The sequence below is a fragment of the Nerophis ophidion genome, linkage group LG14 (genome assembly GCF_033978795.1).
Source record: "Nerophis ophidion isolate RoL-2023_Sa linkage group LG14, RoL_Noph_v1.0, whole genome shotgun sequence".
In the NCBI taxonomy this organism is placed as follows: Eukaryota; Metazoa; Chordata; class Actinopteri; order Syngnathiformes; family Syngnathidae; genus Nerophis; species Nerophis ophidion.
The window spans coordinates 5,002,982-5,024,240 of NC_084624.1; the positions used below are offsets into that span (position 1 = coordinate 5,002,982).

Sequence of the window (21,259 nt, forward strand, 5' to 3'; positions counted from 1 at the left end):
AATGGTCCCAAGTCAGTGAGGGCCGGACCAAAAACTAAAATTTCCATTTTTCCCTCATTCATTATTAAAAAAATCTGGGCTAACCAAGCCTTGGTGTCGCATAGACAGTTATATATAATTTATATTTAATTATTTGTTAACACATTAAATGTGTTTAATGATAATACAAGCATGTTTAACACATATAGATGTATTTTGTTTCATGAAGACAAGAATATAAGTTGGTGTATTACCTGATTCTGATGACTTGCATTGTTTGGAATCAGACAGTAGTGCTGATAACGTCCACGTTTTCGAATGGAGGAGAAAAAAGTCCTCCTCTTTGTCCAATACCACATGAAAGTGGTTAGTTTTTGCCGTCTTATTTGTCCAGCTTCCATACTAGTTTTTGTACATTTTGCAAGGAATACATTGACGGCCAACTCTCTAGCTTGCTAACTTGTGCACGCTAGCTTTCTGAGACTCTTATTTTGTTAGCGCAGGCAGGAAGAAGCAGGGCTTTTATTGTGAAGACAGCAGCTGTGCAGTCTGTCTTTAGGGTTTTGACAGCAGGTACGGCGCGAGAGTGTTGAAATAAAAAGTGTTTCTCGCCCTCCTCTCGGTCATGTTTTTTAATATCAATCAATCAATGTTTATTTATCCATCCATCCATCTTCTTCCGCTTATCCGAGGTCGGGTCACGGGGGCAACAGCCTAAGCAGGGAAACCCAGACTTCCCTCACCCCAGCCACTTCGTTTAGCTCTTCCCGGGGGATCCCGAGGCGTTCCCAGGCCAGCCGGGAGAAATAGTCTTCCCAACGTGTCCTGGGTCTTCCCCGTGGCCTCCTACCGGTTGGACGTGCCCTAAACACCTCCCTAGGTAGGCGTTCGGGTGGCATCCTGACCAGATGCCCGAACCACCTCATCTGGCTCCTCTCCATGTGGAGGAGCAGCGGCTTTACTTTGAGTTCCTCCCGGATGGCAGAGCTTCTCACCCTATCTCTAAGGGAGAGACCCAAACTCATTTGGGCCGCTTGTACCCGTGATCTTATCCTTTCGGTCATGACCCAAGGCTCATGACCATAGGTGAGGATGGGAACGTAGATCGACCGGTAAATTGAGAGCTTTGCCTTCCGGCTCAGCTCCTTCTTCACCACAACGGATCGATACAACGTCCGCATTACTGAAGACGTCGCACCGATCCGCCTGTCAATCTCACCATCCACTCTTCCACCACTCGTGAACAAGACTCCTAGGTACTTGAACTCCTCCACTTGGGGCAGGGTCTCCTCCCCAACCCGGAGATGGCATTCCACCCTTTTCCGGGTGAGAACCATGGACTCGGACTTGGAGGTGCTGATTCTCATTCCGGTCGCTTCACACTCGGCTGCGAACCGATCCAGTGAGAGCTGAAGATCCCGGTCAGATGAAGCCATCAGGACCACATCTGCAAAAAGCAGAGACCTAATCCTGCGGTCACCAAACCGGAACCCTTCAACGCCTTGACTGCGCCTAGAAATTCTTGTCTATTTATATAGCCCTAAATCACAAATGTCTCAAAGGACTGCACAAACCATTACGACTACGACATCCTCAGAAGAACCCACAAAAGGGGAAGGAAAACTCACACCCAGTGGGCAGGGAGAATTCACATCCAGTGGGACGCCAGTGACAATGCTGAGTATGAGAAACCTTGGAGAGGACCTCAGAAGTGGGCAACCCCCAAAAACAAGATTTTAAAACGCCATTGACTTGTCTAGTTTAAAATGGCTGTCTATAGCGACGCCAAGGCTGGTGGACTTTGGGACGCACAACCGTCCTCTGGAGAACAATTACACTTCTTAAATTGTCAAAATAATTCCCACAAAGCGGATCACAGTCCTCACATCACTAACAAGACTACAAGTTTCTCGGGGTATGGATGCACAAAACGTAATTGATGAGTGACACCAAGCGTCCTGCTGCAGGCAAGATGGACACAATCTCATTTTTAAAGGTCCATTTGAGACGGACACACACACTCTGTTCGAAACTGGCTCGCGCACGTCCGCACACACTCATGGATGCAGAGGATTAGGAGCGGCCATCTGTGCTGAGTACAATTAGCTGACGTACGACACAGCTGGGCCTGTCCCGGTCACCCCTTCCCCCCCAACACTCACAAGCCTCGGAGGCTTGCGGAGGTTATGTCGCTGGCGTTTTTTCCGACATATCAGTGAAGTCTGTGCATGCCGAGCGTATACGAAGCGCCTCTCCCCGCGTGGCCGGCAGGGACGGCCAGCTGCTGTGCACAATCCCAGCTTCTGTAACAGGAAACCATCTTGCTGGGTCTGGACATTTGAATTTAGATCCAGATCCCCAAAGTGCTTTTTAGTGGCCTGTCTGGAAAACAGAGGGAACCGGGATATTCATTTGTTTAGTTAGAAAATGTAAAAATTCTTCTTCTTTGTAAATTTGGGAGAACGGAGAATGGTTGTCCCGGGAGATTTTCAGGAGGGGCACTGAAATTTGGGAGTCTCTCGGAAAATTTGGGAGGGCTGGCAAGTATGCTTTAGAGCAGTGGTTCCCAAAGTGGGCGGTACCGGGTGGAAAGATCTGGGGGGGCGGTGAGGAAGAAGGGGGCGGTAGGGGGGCGGCAGTCCGAAGTCGAAGTCAGAAGTTCGAACGTTTGTTTGACGATTTGTACACAACACGTGCAGCAGGACGAGTCAGTGGACGACGCATCAGGGTCCGGTTACCACACGCCGCTCTGGCCCAGTCAGATCCGACAGCATAAACTACAAAAGCAAAAGCTCAGGTTTGTAATTTCAAGCTTGTAATGTTCAGAATTTTCAAAAAGTCATATCAAGATTTTTGGTTACAAAAAAAAAATCTCTGACTGCTATCAAGTGCTGTGGAACAAGGTCAAGATGTACTTTATTGCCTTCCCAACATCATATTTAGTAGAACGGGGCTTCAGTGCAGTCGCCTTGCTTCTTTCCAAGCAAAGAAACCGACTGAAAATTACTGACCGCGGGGATCTACGACTTCTTCTTAGTGAGTTCCAGCCTGATGTTGAGAAGCTTATGTCCCTGCACCAAGCACATCCATCCCATTAATATTAAGTCTGAGACAATGAAGGTTACTGGTGGAATGTTTATTTACCATTGTATGTTGCTGAAACAGTTAAAACTGCTAAAAAATAAATTGGTTTACTAAATTGGGTTTTATTTGTGAAATACACATTTGTGTTTAACCTTTCTCTTTTCAAATTGCAGCATATGTGTCTGTGGGGGGGGGGGGGGGGGGGCTAGGAATTCACTGGGGAGCCAAGGGGGCGCCAGCCTGCAAAAGTTTGGGAACCATTGCTTTAGAGCATGGGTGTCAAACTCTGGCCCGCCGTGTAATTTAATTTGGCCCTTGAGGCAATATCAAATTAACATTACAGCTGGCCCGCCGTTATTACACAGCAGCGGTGCCGCTGTAACCAGGGGCGCCGCTAGGGATTTTGGGCCCCATGAAAATAATCTTTACAGGGCCCCCAACACATAATTTCATCATCATTAGGGGCCTCTCTGGGCCCCCCTCAATCATGGGCCCCGAGAATCCGTCTCCTTTACCCCCCCTTTTCGGCACTCCTGGCTGTAACACTGCAATTTCTCACACTTGCCAATCCTCCCGAAGTTCAGTGCCCCTCCCGAAAATCTCCCAGGGCAAGCAAGCATTCTCCCGATTTTCACCCGGACAACAATATTGAGGGCGTGCCTTAAAGGCACTGCCTTTAGCATTCTCTACAACCTGTTGTCACGTCCGCATTTCCTCCATACAAACAGCGTGCAGGCCCACTCGCATAATATATGCGGCTATTACACACACATAAAGCGTACTTGGTCAACAGCCGTACAGGTCACACAGAGGGTGGCCGTATAAACAACTTTAACACTGTTCCAAATATGCGCCACACTGTGAATTCACACCAAACAAGAATGATAAACACATTTCGGGAGAACATCTGTACTGTAACGTCACAACACAACAGAACAAATACCCAGAACCCCTTGCAGCACTAACTCTTTCGGGATGCTACAATATATTTTGATATTTACCTCAGAAGGCTGCAAATAGAAAAGAGGCATTAAATTTGTATTTACATTTTATTTGATATGCCATTGATATTTTTAAATTATTATTATTATTATTTGAAACTGGATTTTGCATGTCACAATAAAGTTATATAAGCCTTGTTTGGGTTCCTATTAAAAGGTTAATTTGTTCAACCTTGGCCCGCGGCTTTGTTCAGTTTTAAATTTTGGCCCACTCTGTATTTGAGTTTGACACCCCTGCTTTAGAGGTAGCTTACTAACAGCTTTGCAAGATGCTTTTCTTTGCATTATCGTGGAATGTGAAAGTTACAACATCTTACGATTCGATCCTAATTCCTCATATGACAATGTGATTCCGAATCGATTCAAACAGATTCTCGATCAGATCTCTTTTAGTAACAAAGAGTGGTAATTTACGGATTATCGATGTTCCTTCATAAATGAAGAAACCAGTGGTGCACACATTTTTTCAGCAGGTGAGCTACTAATTAGAACAGGGGTAGGGAACCTATGGCTCTAGAGCCAGATGTGGCTCTTTTGATGACTGCATCTGGCTCTCGGATAAATCTGAGCTGACATTGCTTAACACGATAAGTAATGAATAATTCCACTTGTAATCACAGTGTTAAAAATAACGTTCAAAATATAAAACATTCTCATGCATTTTTATTCCATCCATCCATTTTCTACCGCACCTGTTCAAGAAGTTGCGTAATGGTAAGAAGTTATTTATTATTGGTTAGTGTGGGGCTTGTCCCTCTGGAGGTTCTTTAGACCAGTGGTCTCCACCCTTTTTTTATCTGCGGACCGGTCAACGCTTAATAATTTGTCAGAATTTTTTTTTCTTTGTCATGAAAACGGGACGTTTTTGTGGTTGGTGTTTTTTATGTTGATTTAATAAAATTATTATTTTTTTTTTTAAATAAAAAATTCTTCTGCGGCCCGGTGGTTGGGGACCACTGCTTTAGACCACCAAGCACCGAAACGACAGCCTGTTTCAGGGTTATAATATTGTTTAATTTTTCAATAAGTCTCTCAGTTGCTTTCCAGCAATTGTATTTTTCTCTTTCGTTCTCGCTCGCGCTCTGGCTCCAGCCCCAAACCCCGTCTCCCCTCCTGGCTGCTGCTTATAACAGAGCGACAGGTGATTAGATATCAAGGCCCAGGTGGACCATCTCGGCACCTGTCGCTGATTTCGAGGCCTGTCCTGGCACACCCCAGGTCGCGGCAGGCCCGCAGGCCACGCCCCCTCCGCAGTTAGCTTCAGAATAACAATGTTATTACAAAGAATAATAGACCTCTTATACACTAGAAATGTTGGTCTTACTTAAAAATGCACGCGTTTAGTTGTGTTCGGTGTTAAAAAAAATATTATATGGCTCTTACAGAAATACATTTTGAAATATTTGACTTTTTGGCTCTCTCAGCCAAAAAGGTTCCCGACCCCTGAATTAGACGATCAAGTCCATATCGGAACAAATGGAATCTTCCTCCCATTCCATAGGGAAGTGGTGTATTTTTAGCTTCTTTCTTCGTCTAGTTCCTCTACTCATACTATTTAGAATGAACACACATGGAGGTTAACGTTGTAGCTGGCTAGCTTGGGTAAGCATTTTTTGGAGACCCTTTTTATGTTAGCACAGCAAGAGAAGATGTAGTGTGCAGCGCATTTATTTTGAAGGCTGTAACTGTGCGGTTGGTCTTTGGGTTCTTGACAAAGACTGAGTGACTCGTCCTCTGTGTCCTTTCTTTAAACCCGGCTTGCACCACATTAGCAGACATCTTACAAGACTATCAGTTATCAAGTATGTCAATCAAGTGACAAATGTCTTCATGAGGATGGCTGCGAGACTGATATCTCTCAGAAATTGTTATATTGCTCCGCCTTAACCGGGAAAATATACAATCCAAAATGCACCTTGACATTTGCCTTCCAAAGATGGGGATCTTAAGCGAAATCGCTCACTCATTCCAGGCATAGGGGTGTAACGGTACGTGTATTTGTATTGAACCGTTTCGGTACGGGGGTTTTGGTTCAGTCTAAGGGTGTACCGAATGAGTTTCTAATCCAAAGTCTTAACAAGCTACTTTGGTTCTTCTGCCTCTGTCTCAGCAGCCAGCATTGTCCCACCCACACAACTATCTGATTGGTTAAATATATAGCGGTAACAGCCAATCAGCAGTGCGTATTCAGAGCACATTTAATAAATGCTTCAGCGTCGAGCAGATAGGTGTTTAGCAGGTGAGTATAAGGCAGCGTACTCTCGCCAAATGATAATAAACACCTCCCAGTTAACCACTACTAACATCACTATGAGCCCGTTGACCTTCTAGAAACTTAAACTGCAGCTCAGCTCGCTCACAGTTCTGGCTTGAGGTGAAGGCTAATTAGCTTTTAGCGTGACGTTAGCTCATTCTGCGGTGTGTGTGTGTGTTTTACGGACAGAAAAGCTTTGAATGGCAGGGTCCCTGCTATCACATGTTTATAAAAATATAACATTTACATAACTAAAATCAAATACAGGCTTCCCAAATGCTGTGATAAACTACGCACGATGAGTTGACTTGAAACTGTTTAATGTTGCACTTTTTATATGTAGAAGAAATGTTGTGTCATTTTTAGGCGGCATAGCTCGGTTGGTAGAGTGGCCGTGCCAGCAACTTGAGGGTTGGAAGTTCGATTCCCGCTTCCGCCATCCTAGTCACAGCCGTTGTGTCCTTGAGCAAGACACTTTACCCACCTGCTCCCAGTGCCACCCACACTGGGTTAAATGTAACTTAGATATTGGGTTTCACTATGTAAAGCGCTTTGAGTCACTAGAGAAAAGCGCTATATAAATACAAATCACTTCACTTCATTTTATTTAATCCGAGCAACAATTTGAGGCAATTTAATGTTGATTATCGTGGGCAGAATTATTATAGTGTTCCCAATGTTAAAAGGATAAAGCCATTGTTTACAAATTTAGTAAATAAATAACCGAAAAAATTATATTTCGTTGTTTTCTTACTGTACCGAAAATTAACCGAACGGTGAATTCTAAACCGAGGTACGTTCCAAACCGAAATTTTTGTGTACCGTTACACCCCTACCCAGTGCATGACAGTTTTAAAAAATATATATTTTTAAATTGTTTATTGAAAATGTCTTTATTAGCTCAAAACGGTAATAAGAATCGCAATTCCAAAACCTTTTTTTCCACACCCCTATTTACCACAGCTTAATTTCCAATTTTTGGCTCATAGGACTCCGGAGGCAGTGGACGGGTACCGACGGGCCAAGCGGTGTGCAGCTTTAGCGGTCGCGGAGGCAAAAACTCGGACATGGGAAGAGTTCGGGGAAGCCATGGAAAACGACTTCCGGACGGCTTCGAAGCGATTCTGGACCACCATACGGCGCCTCAGGAAGGGGAAGCAGTGCACTATCAACACCGTGTATGGTGCGGATGGTGTTCTGCTGACTTCGACTGCGGATGTTGTGGATCGGTGGAGGGAATACTTCGAAGACCTCCTCAATCCCACCAACACGTCTTTCTTTGAGGAAGCGATGCCTGGGGAATCTGTAGTGGACTCTCCTAGTTCTGGGGCTGAGGTCGCTGAGGTAGTTAAAAAGCTCCTCGGCGGCAAGGCCCCGGGGGTGGATGAGATCCGCCCGGAGTTCCTTAAGGCTCTGGATGCTGTGGGGCTGTCTTGGTTGACAAGACTCTGCAGCATCGCGTGGACATCGGGGGCGGTACCTCTGGATTGGCAGACCGGGGTGGTGGTCCCTCTCTTTAAGAAGGGGGACCGGAGGGTGTGTTCCAACTATCGTGGGATCACACTCCTCAGCCTTCCCGGTAAGGTTTATTCAGGTGTACTGGAGAGGAGGCTTCGCCGGATAGTCGAACCTCGGATTCAGGAGGAACAGTGTGGTTTTCGTCCTGGTCGTGGAACTGTGGACCAGCTCTATACTCTCGGCAGGGTTCTTGAGGGTGCATGGGAGTTTGCCCAACCAGTCTACATGTGCTTTGTGGACTTGGAGAAGGCATTCGACCGTGTCCCTCGGGAAGTCCTGTGGGGAGTGCTCAGAGAGTATGGGGTATCGGAATGTCTTATTGTGGCAGTCCGCTCCCTGTATGATCAGTGTCAGAGCTTGGTCCGCATTGCTGGCAGTAAGTCGGACACGTTTCCAGTGAAGGTTGGACTCCGCCAAGGCTGTCCTTTGTCACCGATTCTGTTCATAACTTTTATGGACAGAATTTCTAGGCGCAGTCAAGGCGTTGAGGGGTTCCGGTTTGGTGGCCACGGGATTAGGTCTCTGCTTTTTGCAGATGATGTAGTCCTGATGGCTTCATCTGGCCGGGATCTTCAGCTCTCACTGGATCGGTTCGCAGCCGAGTGTGAAGCGACCGGAATGAGAATCAGCACCTCCAAGTCCGAGTCCATGGTTCTCGCCCGGAAAAGGGTGGAGTGCCATCTCCGGGTTGGGGAGGAGACCCTGCCCCAAGTGGAGGAGTTCAAGTACCTAGGAGTCTTGTTCACGAGTGGGGGAAGAGTGGATCGTGAGATCGACAGGCGGATCGGTGCGGCGTCTTCAGTAATGCGGACGTTGTATCGATCCGTTGTGGTGAAGAAGGAGCTGAGCCGGAAGGCAAAGCTCTCAATTTACCGGTCGATCTACGTTCCCATCCTCACCTATGGTCATGAGCTTTGGGTCATGACCGAAAGGATAAGATCACGGGTACAAGCGGCCGAAATGAGTTTCCTCCGCCGGGTGGCGGGGCTCTCCCTTAGAGATAGGGTGAGAAGCTCTGCCATCCGGGAGGAGCTCAACGTAAAGCCGCTGCTCCTCCACATCGAGAGGAGCCAGATGAGGTGGTTCGGGCATCTGGTCAGGATGCCACCCGAACGCCTCCCTAGGGATGTGTTTAGGGCACGTCCAGCTGGTAGGAGGCCACGGGGAAGACCCAGGACACGGTGGAAAGACTATGTCTCCCGGCTGGCCTGGGAACGCCTCGGGATCCCCCGGGAAGAGCTAGACGAAGTGGCTGGAGATAGGGAAGTCTGGGCTTCCCTGCTTAGGCTGCTGCCCCCGCGACCCGACCTCGGATAAGCGGAAGATGATGGATGGATGGATGGATAATTTCCAAATGTGCAAACATGTACAACATTCCTTGGCTGACTCCATCTGACTGCTGAGCACAGATGGGTCCCGGCTTTAAAGGGGAACATTATCAGCAGACCTATGTAAGCGTCAATATATACCTTGATGTTGCAGAAAAGCGACCATCTATTTTTTTAACCGATTTCCGAACTCTAAAAGCGATTCAACAGATTACGCATGTATTGAAACGGATAGTTGGAGTACGGAGGCAGATAGCGAAAACGAAATTGAAGAAGAAACTGAAGCTATTGAGCGAATAGCTATTGACGCTATTCGGCCATGTCTGCGTTAGCATCACCGGTAAAATGTGCAGACCAACGATCGGAAGTTTCGCATCTTGTGACACTGGATCAACTTAAATCCGTCAAATGGTAAGTGTTTGTCATTATATGTGGGTGGAAGGAAACGGTGGATGAAAATATAGTTTCAAATGTACATACAGCTAGCCTAAATTGCATGTTAGCATCGATTAGCTGGCAGTCATGCAGCGACCAAATATGTCTGATTAGCACATAAGTCAACAACATCCAAAAAACTCACCTTTGTGATTTAGTTGACTTTATCGTTGCAAAAGCATCTGCAGGTTATCCATACATCTCTGTGCCATGTCTGTCTTAGCATCGCCGGTAAAATGTGGAGACACTCCGGCACATTCAATGGGGTCTGGCGGCAGATTTCTTTGACTTTATCGTTGGAAATGCATCTGCTTTAAGTGTCGCAGGATATCCACACAATCCTGCCATCTCTGTAGTAGCATAGCTTCCGTCGGTAAAGTGTGCGGAACAAACAACTGACCATTTCGTCGGCTTTCCCCACACCCTCGTATTATGAACAAATTTCGTCCAATTTCTTACCGCTTTTGCATCTTTGGGCAACTTGAATCCCTCCCTGTTAGTGTTGTTACACCCTCCGATGAGGCAAGATGTCACCAAGGTTCCAGAAAATAGTCGGAAAAACGGTGCTGAGAGCCGGTGTTTGTAATGTGTTTGAGAAAATGAAAACGGCGGCTTTATTACCTAGGTGACGTCACGTTCTGACGTCATCGCGTCGAGAGCGATAAACAGAAAGGCGTTTAATTCGCCAAAATTCACCCATTTAGAGTTCGGAATTCGGTTGAAAAAATATATGGTCTTTTTTCCGCACCATCAAGGTATATATTGACGCTTACATAGGTCTGCTGATAATGTTCCCCTTTAAGACACTGACACTTGAACACAAACCCACGACACAGATTACTCACTAAATCTGTATAACTTGATGAAGAGCTAATGGCTTTTTAAACAGGGAGCGGAGGGGATTAAAATATGTTATGAGATTAACTATAAGTAATCAGTAAATCAGCTGTGACTTGATTAGCACGAACATGTCTGCCGAGGGGAAAAGGTTAAAGCTGCTGTATGTCACGGATATGCAGCTGCCGTACATGCCGCAAGCATTATTTCCCGCCCTCTTTCGGAGACTCAACAAGGAAAGTAAGGGTGCTTATGTGGGGGCCTCACATATCTAAAAGCATTCACAGCTAGCTCCGTTTGTGACATTAAAAATGCAAAAAGATGCGGCAAAAGAAAGTTCATTTGTAGTGCCCTCCACATTTGTTTTGAACTTACTTTTTTCTCTCCTGTGTTATTCCTCTTTCCAACAGGGTCCATTCCAATTACACGCGTCATGGTCAAATAATCTAATTCAGTGCAATTTTTTAAAGATGTCCGAGAATATCGGCCTACAGGTATTATCGGCCGATAAATGCTTTAAAATGTAATATCGGAAATTATCGATATGGGTTTCAAATTTATCGGTATCGGTTTAAAAAAAAAAAGTACAATTTATGACGTTTTAAAACGCCGCTGTGTACACAGACGTAGAGAGAAGTACAGAGCGCCAATAAACCTTAAAGGCACTGCCTTCGCATGCCGGCCCAGTCATATAATAGCTCCAGCTTTTCACACACACAAGTGAATGCAATGCATACTTGGTCAACAACCATACAGGTCACACTGAAAGTGGCCGTATAAACAACTTTAACACTGTTACAAATATGCGCCACACTGTGAACCCAGACCAAACAAGAATGACAAACACATTTTGGGAGAACATCCGCACCGTAACACGACATAAACACAACAGAACAAATACCCGGAACTAGGGATATACTATAACATACGCCCCCCACCAAAGCCCCTGCCCCCACCTCAACCTCCAAGGAGAGCAAGTCCCAAATCAAGCTGCTGTTTTGAGGCCTCTTAAAAAAAAAAATGCACTTTGTGACTTCCATCCATCTTCTTCTGCAAATTGGACTGCTTTTGTATGTGTGTGCTCCCTGGACACAAACTATTGTCTCCTCTCCCCTCAGGCAGGAGACTACGGTCCATCCAGACCCACACTACCCGACACCTGAAGTTTTTTTTCCCCTCGACCATCAGGCACATGAACAATAATAAAATAGAATAGAAACTACTTTATTGATCCCTGGGGGAAATTCAGCACCACAGTTCGCTAACAATAGACAATAATAATAATAAATAATAGGGCTGCGAATCTTTGGGTGTCCCATGATTCGATTCAATATCATTTTCTTGGGGTTGCAATTCGATTATAAATCAATTTTTTCGATTCAACACGATTCCCGATTAAAAAAAGATATTTTTCGGATTCATAACGATTCTGTATTCATTCAATACATAGGATTTCAGCAAGGCAGAAGGCGGGGTACACCCTGGACTAGTCGCCACCTCATCGCAGGGCCAACACAGATAGACAACATTCACACTCACATTCACACACTAGGGACCATTTAGTGTTGCCAATCAACCTATCCCCAATTATTCAATAAATTTATTTATGAAGGATTTTTCAATTGTTGCTATTTTTAGAATATTTAAAAAAAATCTCAGGTACCCCTTGGCATACCTTCAAGTACCCCCAGGGGTACACGTACCACCATTTGAGAACCACTGCTCTACATGATTGCTGGCCTCTGTTCATGTTGTCACTGGTCCCCATCAGGGATAGGACTGTTGCTATGGTGAGGTTGCCGTGGTAACCTCATTTAATCTAGGCTTCAGGTGGTAGCACTCAGGTGAGATTGTATGTAGGACACAAGCGTTTTTCTAACGTGCCGTGCATGGACAAGTCTTCTGCTGTGACAATGTCCAATTCAAGGTCAGCATACTAACAATGACATTATGTTCTATAGCAGGCCCAAGCAATTATTTTGACTCGGGGTTCACATCCATCCATCCATTTTATACCGCTTATTCCCTTTGGGGTCGCTGGTGCCTATCTCAGCAACAATCGGGCGGAAGGCGGGGTACACCCTGGACAAGTCGCCACCTCATCGCAGGGCCAACACAGATAGACAACATTCACACACTAGGGACCATTTAGTGTTGCCAATCAACCTATCCCCAGGTGCATGTTTTTGGAGGTGGGAGGAAGCCGGAGTACCCGGAGGGAACCCACGCAGTCACGGGGAGAACATGCAAACTCCACAGTGCAGGATTGAACCCAGGACCTTCGTATAGTGAGGGAGACGTACCAACCCCTCTTCCACAGTGCTGCCCTGATTTCATTTTAATAGCTTAAATAAAAGATTGTCGTATCCAAACATATTTCCACAGTCCTGGACATTGAATCATTTGCACGCATCAAACTAAGTCAACACAGTTGCCCTCAGTATCAGCTTAAAGGCCGACTGAAATGAGATGTTCTTATTTAAACGGGGATAGCAGGTCCATTCTATGTGTCATACTTGATCATTTTGCGATATTGCCATGTTTTTGCTGAAAGGATTTAGTAGAGAACATCCACGATAAAGTTTGCAACTTTTGGTCGCTAATAAAAAAGCATTGCCTGTACCGGAAGTAGCAGACGATGTGCGCGTGACGTCACGGGTTGTGGAGCTCCTTAAATATGAACTGTGTTTACAATCATGGCCACCAGCAGCTAGAGCGATTCGGACTGAGAATGCGATGACATCCCCGTTAATGGATGGGTTTCCGCTAGCGGCGATTACCCATAATCCTTCGAGGCAGCCGCCATCTTGTGTGTCAAAACTTTGTTTAATCGTCCGCGGCAGTTTTGAAATATATTTCCACACTTTTGCAGCAACAATGACGTCCACTTCGGGAAATTTGAAAGAAGTCGTAAGAGAATAATTTACATTTTGAACATTATTTTTAACACTGTGATTACAGGTGGAATTATTCATTACTTATCGTGTTAAGCAACGTCAGCTCAGATTTATCAGAGAGCCAGATGCATAGCTCGGTTGGTAGAGTGGCCGTGCCAGCAACTTGAGGGTTGCAGGTTCGATTCCCGCTTCCGCCATCCTAATCACTGCCGTAGTGTCCTTGGGCAAGACACTTTACCCACCTGCTCCCAGTGCCACCCACACTGGTTTAAATGTAACTTAGATATTGGGTTTCACTATGTCAAGCGCTTTGAGTCACTAGAGAAAAGCGCTATATAAATATAATTCACTTCACACACTAGAGCCAATTTACTGTTACTAATCAACATATCCCCAGGTGCATGTCTTTGGAAGTGGGAGGAACCCACGCATTCATGGGGAGAACATGCAAACTCCAAACAGAAAGATCCATAGCCCGGGATTGAACCCAAGACTACTCAGGACAGCCGTATTGTGAGGCAGACGCACTAACTAACCCCTCTACCACCGTGCTGCCCTGTTTAAGCAAAGTTGTCCAAAAAAAAGAAAATTAACTACCATATTTCCTTGAAGAGCCGCTGGGGCGCTAATTAATTTAAAACCTCTTCTCACTCCTGCGCTTACCAATGGCATGCAGTAAAAAATTAAGTGTGATAAAATAAAAAATAATAAATAATTCTTCTGCGGCCACGGCCTGGTGGTTGGGGACCACTGTTCTAAGTGGTCTCTAGCGCAATTTTTGAATAAAACACAGAAAAAACTACTCTTAGGGAGAAAATACAGACAAAACTAGGAATGTCAGAGAGACATAAAACAAAAACCTCTATGTAGGTCTCACTTAGACCTACATTTTAGTAATTGACATCCTTCAGCAAAAATCAACAGGAAAATGGCAATTACCCCTTCAAAACAAAAGTTTTGTAAAAATCCGTCACCTGTCTTCAAACATTATCTTCTCTGAGCGCGTTTGTCGTTTCGGCTTCAAACTCGCACAGGAGAGAGTTTGAACCCTTCTGATTAAAAGTTATCGAAAGAGTTTTGATAAGTTCTCCGGTTTGTATTTTATGACCCTTCAAAGAACCACTACGCTGATGCTGCTGGTGTCTCAAGATGGCTACTACCACTGGACAAAAGTATTGGGACACTTAGGACTAACACTAGGCAAAAGTATTGGGCCACTTATGGCTAACAGTAGACAATGTGAAATGGAATTAAATCGTTTTTGTCCTCAAAATTCTACACACAATACCCTATAATAATAACAGTAGCTACTATCCACGCATCTTCTAACGCCTGTTACGGGTTTGGGTCTCGGGGGCTGCAGCCAAAGGCGGGCCCGACCAACGCTGCTTGCAGCTTTAATTATTCATAACTCATCGTGTTAAGCAACGTCAGCTCAGATTTATCCGAGAGCCAGATGCAGTCATCAAAAGAGCCACATCTGGCTCTAGAGCAGTGGTTCCCAAAGTGGGCGGTACCGGGTGGAAAGATCTGGGGGGTCGGTGATGAAGAAGGGGGCGGTAGGGGGGCGGCAGTCCGAAGTCGAAGTCAGAAGTTCGAACGTTTGTTTGACGATTTGTACACAACACGTGCAGCAGGACGAGTCAGTGGACGACGCATCAGGGTCCGGTTACCAGACGCCGCTCTTGCCCAGTCGGATCCGACAGCATAGACTACAAAAGCAAAAGCTCAGGTTTGTAATTTCAAGCTTGTAATGTTCAGAATTTTATCTTATAATAAAAACCGCATTCTGGCGGTCAACATCATCTTGAGTTCAAGTCAACATGAAATTGGGGACTCGCCAGAACGCGCCGTGTTGTGTTGAGCTGGTTAGGGTGGTGCATTCACTCATATATATTGTTACGAATGTATATGACTTTGTACCTGTGTGTGCATGTGTGTGTGTGTGTGTGTGTGTGTGTGTGTGTGTGTGTGTGTGTTTGTGTGTGCATATATGCGAATTCGCGCGTGTGTCATTGTGTGGGTGGCGAGGGTGGCGTGCTTTAGATCACGTCCGCCACCATTTTTTGTGAGTAAATGGAAGAAAATGAATACGTGAGAGGGTAAATTGCTTTTCATACCTTCAATGTTGTAATTTTTGTCTTTAAGTAGGCCTATTTATGAAATGCGATAAAATGCTGTATTTTACATGGTTTTATTTTTTTTGTTCCAGAATAAAGTTTCCATATGTGTCTGTGGGGGGGGGGTGCTAGGAATTCACTGGGGAGCCAAGGGGGGCGCCAGCCTGCAAAAGTTTGGGAACCATTGCTCTAGAGCAGGGGTGCCCACACTTTTTCTGCAGGCGAGCTACTTTTCAATTGACCAACTCGAGGGGATCTACCTCATTTATATATATAATTTATATTTATTTATTTATGAAAGAGACATTTTTGTAAACAAGTTAAATGTGTTTAATGATAATACAAGCATGTGTAACACATATAGATGTCTTTCTTTCACAAAGACAAGAATATAAGTTGGTGTATTACCTGATTCTGATGACTTGCATTGATTGGAATCAGACAGTAATGATGATAACGCCCACATTTTCAAATGGAGGAGACAAAAAGTTGTCCTTTCTGTACAATACCACATGAAAGTGGTTGGTTTTTGGCATCTAATTCATCCAGCTTCCATACACTTTACAAGAAAAACATTGGCGGCAAATTCCGTAGCTTGCTTGATTGACATTCACGGCACCCGAGGGTCTTGTGAGATGACGCTGGCTGCTGCCAGTTCATTATTATGAAAAAATGACAGAGAGGAAGGCGAGAAACACTTTTTATTTCAACAGACTTTCGCGCCGTCCCTTCCGTCAAAACTCTAAAGGCCGACTGCACATTTCCTATCTTCACAATAAAAGCCCTGCTTCATGCTGCCTGCGCTAACAAAATAAGAGTCTCGGAAAACTGGCGTGCACAAGCGATGTGCACGCCAGCTTTCTGAGGGATCGCTTGTGCACGCCAGTTTTCCGAGACTAGCGCAGGCAGCATGAAGCAGGGCTTTTATTGTGAAGATAGGAAATGTGCAGTCGGCCTTTAGAGTTTTGACGGAAGGTACGGCACGAGAGTCTGTTGAAATAAAAAGTGTTTCTCGCCTTCCTCTCAGTCATATTTTCATAATAATGATCTTGCAGCAGCCAGCATCATCTCACAAGACCCTCCGGTACTGTGAATGTCATTTAAGTGACGTCTTGGTGAAGATTGATGATCACTCATTTTTAGGTCTATTTTTTTTAAAAGCCTGGCTGGAGATCGACTGACACACCCCCCGTGGTCGACTGGTAGCTCGCGATCGACGTAATGGGCACCCCTGCCTGGAGCCATAGGTTCCCGACCCCTGCCTTAGGCAGATGAATGCACAACAAAGCCCACAAAGTTGTGTTTTTTTTTGTTGCCTTTCAGTGCAACAACAGCTCACTGTGCATCTCAAGCAGAATAGCCATCTTGCCTTCCTCCACCCGGGGGAGATGCAAGGATGCTGGGAGACAACAAGACCCACGCCGTGTCGCCCTGCCTGACCACGCCTACCGCACTGCAGATCAAAAACAACCCACGGTGCCGTCTAAAGGCAACCCACTCCTTCTGTACCATTGACGTCATTTTCTAGGTCACTTCCAACCAGAAATGGATAGTTTTTAGCACTTTTTGTCACGCGTGATAATAACAAGCCGGCTCACCTTCGGAAGTGAAGAATCGTAAAGTGTGCTAGCGAAACGAGGTTAGCGCTAGCTTTGTTGAAAAATCACGTCCAAGTTGTCTTTTGGGCAACAAACGAGACTTGTTTGCACCCACGACGCGTTAACAAGCAGCCTTTTCTACTGTGACGACCACTCTGAAGGTGACGCGGGGATAAAGGAGACAACATGTAGAGGTTTGATTACCAGGCGAAGACGTCCCCGGGTTGCCTTCGCCGTGCGTGGGCTCGTTTGGTGACAACACCGCTGCTCTGCCTCCGTGCAGCCGTGCCTCGGTGCTCCTTCTCCGCCACAAGCCCCGAGTCGTCCGCCCTCTTCTTACGCGAGTGGAGAATTGTGGGAAATCAAGACGCGCAGCGTAGAAACTTGCGTGCGCGCACCCCACGTGACCGCGCGCCCACGCCACGACTGACCACAAGGTACTGGTGGTGTTTACCAGCAAGTGAGCGGCGTGACGTCATCGTGTAAAGCCTTCTATGGAAATGTTGCGTTCAGAGCCCGAGTCAAAAAAACGGAATTATTCAGGACTTTTCTTGCACAGTCAGTTGGTTGACGGACAGTTTATGACTCTTTCAGATGTAGACAAGTACAGAACATTAGTTGTCCCAAAACATACATCAGGCAGCTACGTTATTAGGCACATACAATATCTACATTTGACATGAATTATGTAGTATTTATTCGCAATGTGGGGTAAAAAAGTATTTAGTCAGCCAGCGATTGTGCAAGTTCCCTCACATAAAATAATGACAGAGGTCTGTAATTTTCATCATAGGTACACTATGAATGTCTCTCACAGTTGAAGTGTACTAAAGCTGACCAACATGCCGGATTGTAGTCAGCTGGAGGCGTGTCTTAATGAAATTAAACAATGGATGTCCGCTAATTTTTGCAACTCAACGCCAAAAAAACGGAAATGCTGATTATCGGTCCTGCTAGACACCGACCTCTATTTAATAATACAACTTTAACATTTGACAAGCAAACAATTAAACAAGGCGACTCGGTAAAAAATCTGGGTATTATCTTCCACCCAACTCTCTCCTTTGAGTCACACATTAAAAGCGTTACTAAAACGGCCTTCTTTCATCTCCGTAATATCGCTAAAATTCGCTCCATTTTGTCCACTAAAGACACTGAGATCATTATCCATGCGTTTGTTACGTCTCGTCTCGATTACTGTAACGTATTATTTTCGGGTCTCCCCATGTCTAGCATTAAAAGATTACAGTTGGTACAAAATGCGGCTTCACGGTGGCAGAGGGGTTAGTGCGTCTGCCTCACAATACGAAGGTCCTGCAGTCCTGGGTTCAAATCCAGGCTCGGGATCTTTCTGTGTGGAGTTTGCATGTTCTCCCCGTGAATGCGTGGGTTCCCTCCGGGTACTCCGGCTTCCTCCCACTTCCAAAGACATGCACCTGGGGATAGGTTGATTGGCAACACTAAATTGGCCCTAGTGTGTGAATGTGAGTGTGAATGTTGTCTGTCTATCTGTGTTGGCCCTGCGATGAGGTGGCGACTTGTCCAGGGTGTACCCCGCCTTCCGCCCGATTGTAGCTGAGATAGGCGCCAGCGCCCCCCGCGACCCCGAACGGGAATAAGCGGCAGAAAATGGATGGATGGATGGACAAAATGCGGCTGCTAGACTTTTGACAAGAACAAGAAAGTTTGATCACATTACGCCTGTACTGTATATACCTTTATATACATATATACATACATATATACCTATACTGTATATACCTTTATATACATATATACATACATATATACCTGTACTGTATATACCTTTATATACATATATACATACATATATACCTATACTGTATATACCTTTATATACATATATACATACATATATACCTATACTGTATATACCTTTATATACATATATACCTATACTGTATATACCTTTATATACATATATACATACATATATACCTATACTGGCTCACCTGCACTGGCTTCCTGTGCACTTAAGATGTGACTTTAAGGTTTTACTACTTACGTATAAAATACTACATGGTCTAGCTCCATCCTATCTTGCCGATTGTATTGTACCATCTGTCCCGGCAAGAAATCTGCCTTCAAAAGACTCCGACTTATTAGTGATTCCTAGAGCCCAAAAAAAGTCTGCGGGCTATAGAGCGTTTTCCGTTCGGGCTCCAGTACTCTGGAATGCCCTCCCGGTAACAGTTCGAGATGCCACCTCAGTAGAAGCATTTAAGTCCCAACTTAAAAATCATTTGTATACTGTAGCCTTTAAATAGACTCCCTTTTTAGACCAGTTGATCTGCCGTTTCTTTTCTTTTTCTCATCTGTCCCACTCTCCCTTGTGGAGGGGGTCCGGTCCGGTACTGCTTGCCTGTGTATCGGCTGGGGACATCTCTGCGCTGCTGATCTGCCTCCGCTTGGGATGGTTTCCTGCTGGACCCTCTTTGGAGTGGACTCTCGCGGCTGTGTTGGATCCATTATGGATTGAACTTTCACAGTATCATGTTAGACCCGCTCGACATCCATTGCTTTCCTCCTCTCCAAGGTTCTCATAGTCATCATTGTCACCGACGTCCCACTGGGTGTGAGTTTTCCTTGCCCTTATGTGGGCCTACCGAGGATGTCGTAGTGGTTTGTGCAGCCCTTTGAGACACTAGTGATTTAGGGCTATATAAGTAAACATTGATTGATTGAGAGACAGAATGTGAAAAAAAATCCTGGAATTCACATTGTAGGAGTCTTAAAGATTTTTTGTAAATTATGGTGGAAAATAAGTATTTGGTCAACCATTCAAAGCTCTCACTGATGGAAGGAGGTTTTGCCTCCAAATCTCACGATACATGGCCCCATTCATTCTTTCCTTAACACGGATCAATCGTCCTGTCCCCTTAGCAGAAAAACAGCCCCAAAGCATGATGTTTCCACCCCCATGCTTCACAGTAGGTGTGGTGTTCTTGGGATGCAACTCAGTATTCTTCTTCCTCCAAACACGACCAGTTGAGTTCATGCCAAAAAGTAATATTTTGTTTCATGACATTCTCCCAATCCTCTGCTGTATCATCCATGTATCCTGACATGTGGTAGAGAAACATGTTCGCTTGACTGCTGTGTTCCATATTAAAGCTTCACAACAAACAAAGAAACACCGGCTGTGTTTCGGTTGCTAAAGGCAGCTGCAATCCACCAACAGCATTCTTCTTTGACGTCTCCATTATTAATTGAACAAATTGCAAAAGATTCAGCAACACAGATGTCCAAAATACTGTGTGATTATGCGATTAAAGCAGACGACTTTTAGCCGTGAATGCTAGCTGGGATAAAATGTCCGCTCCAACCAATAACGTCACAAGCACGGGTCAACATAAGCGTCATCATTCCGCGACGTTTTCAACAGGACACGTCGTGGGAAATTCAAAATTGCAATCTAGCAAACTAAACCGGCCGTATTGGCATGTGTTGCAATGTTAAAGGGGAACATTATCAGCAGACCTATGTAAGCGTCAATATATACCTTGATGCTGCAGAAAAAATACCATATATTTTTTTAACCGATTTCCTAACTCTAAATGGGTGAATTTTGGCGAATTAAACGCTTTTCTGTTTATTGCTCTGGAGGCGATGACGTCAGAATGTGACGTCACCGAGGTAACACACCCGCCATTTTCATTTTCAACACATTGTAAACACCGGGTCTCAGCTCTGTTATTTTCCGTATTTGCGACTATTTTTTTGGAACCTTGAACACATCATGCCTCGACGGTGTGTTGTCGGAGGGTGTAACAACACTAACAGGGAGGGATTCAAGTTGCACCACTGGCCCGAAGATGCCAAAGTGGCAAGAAATCTTCCGCCAGACCCCCATTGAATGTGCCAGTGTCTCCAAATTTTACCGGCGGTGCTAAAGCAGACATGGCACAGAGATGTATGGATAACCTGCAGATGCATTTGCAACGATAGTCAACGAAATCACAAAAGTGAATTTTGTTGATGTTGACTTATGTGCTAATCAGACATATTTGGTCGCGGCGTGACTGCCAGCTAATCGATGCTAACATGCTACGCTAATCGATGCTAACATGCTATTTACCGGCGGTGCTAAGGCAGACATGGCACAGAGATGTATGGATAACCTGCAGATGCATTTGCAACGCTAAAGTCAACGAATTCACAAAGGTGAGTTTTGTTGATGTTGACTG

The 21,259-nt window shown here is 45.2% G+C and overlaps 1 protein-coding gene across 16 annotated transcripts in view; it reads right to left on the reverse strand.

Annotated features, from left to right (window-relative positions):
* Positions 1–21,259, reverse strand: part of LOC133568015 (band 4.1-like protein 3) — a 168,541-nt gene that overhangs the window by 99,712 nt on the left and 47,570 nt on the right. For 2 of the 16 annotated variants that reach the window (XM_061919694.1, XM_061919697.1), the window contains exon 1: positions 17,256–17,513. The exons of the other annotated variants lie outside the window; for them this stretch is intronic. The gene's annotated coding sequence lies outside the window, so the exon portion shown is untranslated. Of the gene's footprint in view, positions 1–17,255; positions 17,514–21,259 lie in introns of those variants that run through there. 16 annotated transcript variants of the gene reach the window in all.